The following is a 10,573-nucleotide window of genomic DNA, read 5'->3' as shown; positions in this document are numbered from 1 at the left end:
TCCTCCAAGAACACCCTTTAGCTTCTTGACTGTAGTTGCGTCAAGGAAAGTAGTACCCACGACGAGGTCAGTGGGAAGATTGTTAGCAAAGAGTGCGAAATCAAGAATCTGGAGACCCGGACTAGCGCTGCTGAATGTGACAAAGGCTGCAGCTGAGGATTTTCCCTGGTTGATTTGGAAATGAAGTAAGCCCTGTGGGAAAACCATGACCTGTCCTGGTTTAAGCGTCTGCACGAAGACAGCGTTTGCAGAGGAGACAAACCCAGCAGTGATAGAGCCCTCAAGGACGAAGAGAACCTCAGAGGCACCAGGGTGAGTGTGCATTGGGATCACACCTTTAGGAGCTAGGTCAAGTCTAGCTGTAGAGAGGCCTAGACCGTTCAGACCTGGGAACTGACCAACGAAACCGGGAGTGACAGCGGCACTGATGATGTTTGTAGTGTTTCCAGGAGTGCCTAAGCCTGAGAAGACAAAGTCACTAGCTTTGACATGAATCTGACGAATGCAAGGCTAACCTGCTGGGGTCTCAGCACGTTTCAGGTTTGCGACACAGAAGTCTTGAACTGAGGCATTGGATAGAGCAAAGAGAAGAGATAAGAGGAAGATAATGCGCATCATTTTGAATGACTGGTTTAGGAATAACTCTCTTCTCTTTTCTTTTTTTTATCTACTCTTCTCACTTCTCTCCTCTGTGTTTATATAGTGAGGTTGGTGGATAAACTGTGTGGTGAACGTTCGAAAGACGGAGATAAGCTTTTGGAAACCATTATGGTCATCCAAGAACAAGGACCACTCTTAGAAACAAACAAAACGCCTCTTTTCTTTGCCTGCCTGTTCCGCATCATTAGTAGATCACTGGTGATTGTAAGGATGAAGTAGACATTGATATTAATTACAGATGAAGAAAATTTTCGGAATCTGACTGCGGCGTAAAGGATTTTTAGAATAACACAGAGGAGGCAAATTAAAAGACATGAGGCTAATTGCTGAATTAACTTGTAGCTCAAGTAAGTAGAAGAGCGCAAATCACGTCCATAAGAAGATAAGAAAAACTCGTTTACTTGAGGGTAGTTGGAGTTATGAGCCAAGTGCCAAAGATTTTGTCACAAGTTGGGTAAAGTTGACGTAGAGAATACGAGGAGGAGATGTGGATACGTATGTGTCGTAATGTAATGTGGACCAATGGCACATGTGACGGACCATTAAAAGACACTATTTGACAGCCAGAAGAAGCTTAACAAAGATGTCGACAAAAACAAAACAAAACAAGAAAAGCTCAAGAAAGATTCTTGGAATGATCCTTCTTTTTCTTGGCTATATATGTCACTAAACAATGTGTGAAGAGAGTACTAAACCATTGTGTCTTTTGTGTGAATTATGGGCCCAAAATTATAACAAATAGGGCTTTTTGGCCCATCAGTAACGTTTCGGCGAGAAAGAAGTAGTCAATCGAATCAGACCGGACTAAACCGGGAGAGATAGTAAACGGCTCTGTTTTTTCAAATTTTAACCATAACCAATTTTCTTTGTCTCTCTAAAACGATAAGAGTCTCCCAATATAAATTATTTTTTTTAACGGAAATTTTTTTAATTTAATATAACTATTTATTTAAAAACAAAATCAGAAAAAAATCTAACTAATAAACATATGTCCAGAAACGATTCTAGAATTCTAAAATGAGAATCGTTTCACTTTTCTCCTTGTTTTTCTCACATTCTCTCTTCCTTTATTATCATTTATTTGTTNTTATGTCACTAGACTATTAAGTGTGGAGAGAGTACTAAACAATTGTGTCTTTTGTATCGATTATGGGCCCAAAATTATAATAAAGGGCTTCCGCCAATCAGTAACGTTTCGGCGGGAAAGAATTAGTCAATCGAATCAGACCGGACTAAACCGGGAGGGATTTTAAACGGCTCTGTTTTTTCTAATTGTAACCATAACCAATTTTCTCTGTCTCTCTAAGACCAGGTGCATCGGTAAAAACGAGAAGAGTCTCTCACTTTTTTCCTTATTTTTTTTACCTTCTCTCTTCCTTTATTATCATTTATTTGTTTTTAATTAACGAGAAACTGGTTGAGATACCAGGAATGCAGATGGTCTAACAGACAGACACACATGCATGCACACGAACACAACCATATTATTCAGAAGATCATCACCAAAACTCTCTAATGGCATCAATGAAACTCATGTTTAGAATCCTCCGTCTCATGTTTCGAATTCTCCTTCGCTCCATCGCCGTCGCGATAACTCTCTTAAAGAGCCTCGTTTGGTGTTTATTCGACAATTTCGATTACCCGATTCTGATCAAGCTCGCCGATACATTCTTATCTTTATATTTCCTAGTCTTCTGCGATCTACGCCCCATCACCGTCGATTTAAACGACGGTGAAACCACATTACATTTTTGGATCTCCGGCCACCGGAAGATCAACCGACCGAACCTCCTCATGCTACACGGTTACGGAGGGAACTCGATATGGCAATTTATTACTCAGGTCACGGATCTGTCGAGATCGTTTAATCTATTCATCCCTGATTTAGTTTTCTTCGGGAGATCGTACTCGAGAAACACAGATCGGAGCGTTGAGTTTCAGGCGAGGAGTATCGTCGGAGGTTTGAAGAGGCTTGGTTGTGGTGGTGGTAAAGACGGAGGAGATTTGTCGGTTTACTCGATTAGTTACGGAGGGTTTGTAGCGTACCGGATCGCGAAGATTTGGCCGGAGATGATTGAGAAACTGGTGATTGTGAGTAGTGGAGTCGGGTTTACGCAACAGCAAAAGATGACGGAGATGAAAAAACACGGCGGAGATGTGTCGGAGATTTTGGTTCCGAGTAATCCGAGAGATCTGAGGTTGTTAGTTAGGGTTTCCATGAATACAGGTCTTAGGTTTCTTGACTGGGTTCCAGATTTTATCCTCTCCCAATCATCTCTGTAAGTTCTGTTTCTTTTTGTTAATTACTCACTCTGCCCCGTAGTTTAGTTTTTATTTAAAAAATGATCCATAAGTTAGATAATTTGTTTAATTAGCCCTTAAAGTTTCAATTTTTTGTTTAGGTGATGTATGAGACAAATCGACAAGAACTTGTAGATCTAGCTAAGAATTTGCTGGAAAGAGAAGAGGAGCCAGTGTTCTTTGCAATATCACAGGTCATTTGATCTTTCTTTTTTTTTGATCAAATGAAACAGTTTTGTTTAAACTGAATAATTAGTAACTGATGATTTATATATTTTGGTGTTGATTAAATATTCACAGAAAACGTTGATCGTTTGGGGTGACAAGGATCAGGTGTTTCCTTTGGAGCATGGACGTCGTCTACATAGGTAAATAAAAAATACTAATATTTGATGAGCGAATAGTGATGATAACAATTTAAGTCATAATAAAGGATCTCTCAGTTTAACCTCCTCCATACTCTAAATTTGTTAGTATATTGTTGTGTAATATATTTTTTTGCCACATAATTTTGTTTGACAGGAATTTGCCAAACTCGAGTTTAGAGGTATTGAAGGAAATTGGACATGGTGTAAACATTGAAGCACCAACTACTCTTAACAATTTGATTATCTCATTTGTTTTAGGTGTTGTTCGTTAATTAACTTCTACTGCTGTAGTTTTTCCTTTTTACGGTAGTAAATTTATACATGGTTTATACCAATAATATATCCATTATCCATATTTGACTCAAAAAATATTCAACTGGATGCAAAATTACCGGTCTAAAGGATTATAAATGTAAAACAAGTATGTCCAAACAAACTGCCTAATCACAATGCATTGGGTTTGGGATAAACAACTTGTATTCCAATCCGCATTTCTAGAATTTGACCATACAATGGAAGTTTTGGTGAAAACCAAGGGGGTTCATGGTGCATAGACAAGATATTGACATTGATGATCTTTGCATTTTCTTTTGTATTAACGAGGAGTTTTGAGTCAACGTGAGCATGTACCAGGACCTTAAAAACCTAACTTTATTTACTTCATCGACCAGACAACCATCGTGCTTCTCGCTATGACATTGCGGCCCACACCTTCAAGAAGCTCACAGGCCAGCCCAAGAAAAATACTCTCCTCGTGTGAATTTCTGGCTTGCTCCTATATCATAGCTTCGATTTAACAGGTGTTTAATTCAAGTTTCATCCAAATCTATAAATAATTATAACTTAATTTTTTTGTAATTATCTAAACTTCATACGTTAAATTTTCTGACCCATATTTTTAAATTTGACATGCTAAATATTAACTTCATATAAATTTTTAAAAATAGATTTTAAGTCCCCTTGTCCGACCTCACTACTGAGCTGACACTATAAAGAATAAAAACAAAAGTTACGGGTCGGGTCAAAAAAATAAATAATTTTGCTACAGATGTCTGACACAGTGGCACAATATCTTTAACCTCCATAACTCTCTGCAAATTACAGATGCAGAGTAAGCCAAGCAAGTACAACAACAACACCCAAATAAAAATCTTTTATTCCTATATAACAAAAAGATAAGAACATTTATATATAAATATTCCCCTCAAAATCTCTCCCTGTCTCAAACTGTTTGTCTACAGACGACAAGTAGATTCCTTTTTTTTCTCTCTTTGCTTTCCAATAATTGTCATATTATTTTCTCCATAAACAAGGAAAAATATAAAGATTCTTAGTTTTATTTCCCGAGGAAAAAATAAATCTCGATTTCATCCCTCTGTGTCACACCACCTCTTCACGGAGCTTGTTTTATTTTTCAAGGTAAGAAACTGAATTTTGAGCAGAAAAAAATCTTAACTTTTTAATGTTTTGTTTTGTTATGTAATCAAAGCTTTTGTGGAAAAAAAATCTTGCTTTGCTTTTTGAGTTCATAGATAGATATGATTCTTTTGGTTTCTGGGTCTTCAAAATTTTTTATGAATCTTATAGAATCGGTTTCTACTTTTGTTGAGATTATCTCACTATATAGGTGAAGGCTACTACTTATAGAAGAGCTATTTACTTACTTCTCCTTTTTTTCTTTTTTTCTATATATAGATCTCTTTTTTCCTTAAAACGTGTTTGGTGTTTAGTCCGAAATTGATGGTTCTTGAGATTGAAAATGTAACTGCAAACAAAAAGAAAGAAAAATACTATTATCTTTGATTTGTGTTCTGGAAAAAAGTAGAATCTTTATGTGAGTGATCAAAGAGCTTTATAATAGACAAGGTCAACGGAAGAAGACAGACACTTGTTTAATGTGAGTTTTATTTGCCTTTTTTTTTTTGTTCTGTAGATCAATCAAGATTTGAGCTTTTGATGGAATCAAGAATGGAAGGAGATGTGTATTCTGGATTTGGTGGGGAGAGATACCAGATGAATGGTAAAGTGTTGCAGAAACACGTTGTTCATCAATCTCATAAACGCTGCTGGCCTGTTAGTCAATTCGAAAGGTATTACCACAAATTCATAATGCCCATACCTCGTCCTGAAAGCCGTCTTCCTCATCTGCCTCATCTATCGGTATCTGATGATAATCCGACGCCAGATCTATCTTGGAGAACCAAGTAGTACCTCTCAACTGATCCAACAACTCATCAATCCTGGGAAGAGGGTACTTTTTCTTCAAAGTGACCCGATTCAAACATCGTTAGTCAATACACAAGCGGAAACTCCCATCCTTCTTCTAAACAAATAACACTGGCGCTCCCCACGGTGATACACTAGGACAGATGATTCCCTTGCTCCATAAATCCTCTAGTTACTTCTTCAGCTCTACTAAACAAATACTCAAGTATGCCGACATCAACTCGCCGCCACCTGAATATCAACCTTCTTGTTCGTCCAAGAACCTCTAGTAACTTGCCTCTTAGGGAAACTTCCACAAGATAGCCTATTCCCGAAATAGCTTTTCCACTTGGCAATTCTCCACATCAAATCATCAATACGAGCGTAATAAAACAAACAAGTACCATACGTTCGCATATTCCGATTCACCACATCAAACGCCTTGCAAGCCGCCAACTTAACCTACTTGACTTGTTTCCCTCCAGCAAGCTTACCAAAACCTTGAATCTAGCAACCCTATCCATCTCCAATGAACTTCATCCACCATCGTCACAACGATTAGTTTATCCTGCCATAAAGGCTTCTCGTGAATCTTATGTACCTGGCAACCATGCCCTTGCCGGCTCATACCTGCTGCAGCTCTCCTTCCCGGGACTCCAGCACCACCGGCCACCCAATCTTGGCACATCAGCCAAACATTCATGACCGCACCGGTCATAAACCCTGTACCAACGGCCAACATAATCCTAAAATCCAAGATTAAACCACCAACACTCTCGAAGTCTACATTCCGTCGTTATGTTTATGCTCACGTTCTATACATTGCTTGCTTCCAACTCTTCCACTCTTAGGTCGCAACCTTCGAGCCATACCGATCTCACTCTCATACCAGCGTCTTCGAGTTATATCGTCTCACTCTTGGACCACAATCCTCAAGATCTCGGTATCAGGGAAACTACTCATCCCCTCAGGGAAACATCATCCCCTCTGCCACTCTCGGAGCCCTCAGCCCTTCGAGCTATCGGTATTCAAGGAAATCATCATCCCCTCAGGAGCAACAATCCTTAACAATTATAAATATCTCTCGACAAAAAGTAATCATGTGGTCCGAGTATAACATTTCAATGTTACACCTGCCCACTCAACTTCTAATATCCAACTGGATTACCCACCAAACAGAGAAAATTATCTGCTCCAACTACAAATGTCCACATATCCGCCTCTCTAGACTCGATACCTCTCGAGAAGAATCTCGCGCCGGCGTCTACAACTGCTCCATCTTCCTAACATAAGAAGGAAATTCCTCAACATCCGCAGTCTCGGCTGCACCCCGCCACATGCGGTACCACTAGAGCCTGCACTGGTACCACTCTCGGTAACCGCTCCAACAACACGCCAACAGATCCGCCAAGCAATCATCTCGACACTGGGCTACACCTGCTGCAACCCCACATCTGGGTTCCCAGCACCCCGGCACGCTCACCGGCCTACCTCCCTCTGGTCCCTCCTGATACGATTGCGACCCGCTCACGTACCTCCTCGTGAAACTCTGGACCACACACTCGTTGGCCTCGGGACCCGCCCGACCATGACCAAGACCAACAACTCAAACACCTTTAACCACTGCACTTCCAATAACAGAGGCTAACAAGCAAACTCTTTCATAACTCAAATACACAAATACAAACTCACCGTGGAATCATACTGTAGGCTCGAAGAAGATGTTCTAGGACTCCATGTCACACACAATTGACTAACTCACATTATCAATCAAAGCATGCAAATCCCAAAAATCTACAGCACAAAGCCTAGGGAACCCAAACCTAGAACCGTAAGGGCTCTGATACCAAACTGAAACGACACGACCAATTATTTTTTTAAATAATAAATAATAACAAAAAGAATAATAATAAATAAACTACAACTAATGGTCCCATATCCACTACCACCTAACACAATCACAACCAACAGCGGAAATAACATAAACCAATATCCAATAACCAAAGATAATATCCAGTATTAATTCCAAAACCATAAACTAATATCCCAAACAACATGAATCATAGAACCAACAATCCTAAACAACATTCTAGGTCTCAACTCTAGCAACCTAACAGAAGCCAGACAACCAAGCGAACCACTAGAACATCCTCCTCTTCATTGCCTTGATTCCACGATCACACTTTGCCTTTACCTGCACCACAAACACAAATTGCAATGCATGAGTATTCTATAAACACTCAGTAAGGCAATCCTCCCATCTACTGAGCTATACACACAAGCAATAAAGACATCTCTAACCATCATCCAACAATCAATCAATCAACAATAACAAACCACGACTCTGCATCGACCGACACCAGCATGCATCGACTGACACCAGATGGCGATGCATCAGCCGACACAAGGTTGCATCGACCGATGCTATATGCACTTGCATCGATCGACACTCGCACTGCATCGACCGACGCATGCTCGACATTGCACGAAATCCCTAGGTTTTACGCGCCGTCCTCGCACTTGCATCGACCGATGCACTTCGTGTTTTCCTCGACGCTTCTCGCCGGATCTTCGTTCCTACAACCACAAAACTCGATCCCAAACCACAAGAAAGCTTCCTAACGTCCCAAATAACAATCTAACAAGCCTAAAAACACATAACAAGCAAATCAGAGAGATCTCTAGCTTAGATAAGTCATGGTCATGCACATACCTTTGCCAAGACGATTCTGAACCTCAAACAAGCAAGAAAACACTCCTAGCAAGCTCCTACAACGTTCTAAACCTCAGATCTCACCAGAAAACGCCACAAACCTCCAAGAATCTCCCAAAACGCTCAAGAACTCTAACAAAACTCTTTCTCTCTTTCTATTTCTCAAAAACGGCCAAAACACGTCGAATGAGACAAAACTCGTGTTAAGGGTTTTCTTAACCCAAAACGCAGCATTTAACTTAACTCGTCCGCAGAAAAACCAACCTTGCATCGACCGATGCAATCCATATACCGGGATTTCAGTTTGCGGATGTTACATTTTAGTTCGCGGATGTTACATTAATGAAGACTTTGTCTAGTTATGTATAGATAAATTTGTAGTAGTATGAGAGGTTTTTCAGTTTTTTTTGGTAAACATCATAGGAGTTATGGTTACATTTCAAAGAATAAATATACCGTAGGTTTTGTTTGTATTTCTTTTTTTGTAAAACACAGATTGTATTGCAATTAATCAATTAAAGTGTTCATATGATGAAAGATTTGTTTATTAATTTTTTCAAACATCATGGGAGTTACATTTTCAAGAATTAATATGCAATAAATTGTTTTAATGATTACTATTATAGGAAAATAAATTATTATATTGTTTATATCTTGAAATTATTTTAGAATAAATTGATTTGATCTTTTGGCACAAAAAGTGTGAAACAAATATTATACTTTTTTGTCAAAAAATAATTATTATACTATTATAATATTTTTCTCGCTTGAAATTAGTAAAGAATTTAATAACTATCACATTATATTTTTCCAAAATTATGATATTAAAATTTAAATCTTTAATAATGAGAGTTATTTTGTTTAAATTTATAATATTAATATTTAATTCTTTCTTATTTGCAAAAATTATAATGTTATGGTAATTATATTAAATATTGATAAATGATACTTATGTAACATTATATAATGTTAAGTTAATTATAGAAAATATTGATAATTGATATCTATATATAATTACTCAAAGGACATTGCATAAATGTCAATATATTTTTTAGTACAGAAATATCATTTCAATTTAGTGAATAAAAAAAATGTATGTACTTTTGAGAAAAATAAATTAAAAGAATTAAATAATTAAGAAGTGAAAACAAATGTCAAAAATATACGCTGTCAAATGTCATCGTGTTATGCAAAATTAAGAGAAAATATTATAATACTCTTTATGATTTGACCCAAAAAAAATATATATTATTCTTTATCACAATTCATTTTGAACTATCTGGTCCACTAATTAGAGATGCTTTCTTCTGTGTTCACAATATTAATTGCTTTATTAAATCACCTCACCTAACCTGACTAAGTTAATTAGGATACTAGTAATTCCTTTTGCCCACTGCTAGAAATTTTTTGTTTTTTGTAACAACACCAATATACACTAACAAGATAAAAAAAATACTAGACGACTGATCAAGGAGATTCATGAACTATATTTTTAAACAAAGTAGTTGGAATTATGGGATTCTTCTAGTTTAGTAAAAAAAATAAAACCCATGTAATCAACAGTAGTAAAATATTGTTCAATAATCCTTAACTCTTAGATAGTGACATTTTGATGTGGACTTTGAGTACTGATAGAGATAAATAAAATTAAAATGTTGTTTATGTCAAACACATGTAACCAACTAAATTGCAAGATGAAAAGGTGATTGATACTCTCATACTCAACTAAATTGTGCCTCTGTAGTATTAGTTAGGATTACTTTAATAGTTTTGTAGAGAGTACGTGTACGTAGTGGTAAAACGACAAGAGTATTGTGTGCATGAGATCCTACGACAAAACAAAACAAACAAAAAAATACATACAGACACACACAACTAATCGTAATCGATTCTTAAACAACCTAACGGTCCTAAGTCCCAACCTAATTCCACACTCACCCAAAGGCAATTAAATACCCATCCTCCCACATCGATTGATCTACCATAATCTATTCACCTAAACATAATTTCAAAAAGAAAAAATCGTTTTCTCCAGATCTCCTTTGATCAACCCTGTCTTTTCCATACTCCAAAAATGATACGTTCCTCACGACAAAATTCCTTTGAGCAACGTGTTGTTGAAAACCTGAATAATCAAAACAGGAAAGTACTCTCCGGGCAATATGGTGTGGAAGAAAATTCTCGAGTAGACTTGGATGGATTTCGACAATTGATTTCGAGAATTGGTTGCTATGATGCTGTAGAGGATGTGAAGCTTTTTAAGCATATAGTAAAAGATGGCGATCACTCCATAACGAAGGAGGAGTATCTTCAAACTGTTAATGTT

General features: G+C 37.5%; 2 pseudogenes; one reads left to right on the top strand and one right to left on the bottom strand.

The window, feature by feature from the left end:
- The window catches only part of LOC104753833, a 1,405-nt pseudogene extending 731 nt beyond the window's left edge, over positions 1-674 (bottom strand).
- Positions 2,176-3,601, top strand: LOC104753832 (annotated as a pseudogene).

Source organism: Camelina sativa, chromosome 16 (genome assembly GCF_000633955.1).
Source record: "Camelina sativa cultivar DH55 chromosome 16, Cs, whole genome shotgun sequence".
Lineage (NCBI taxonomy): Eukaryota > Viridiplantae > Streptophyta > Magnoliopsida > Brassicales > Brassicaceae > Camelina > Camelina sativa.
Note: the sequence above shows the minus strand (reverse complement) of the source record. Positions and strands in the feature narration are given on the sequence as shown.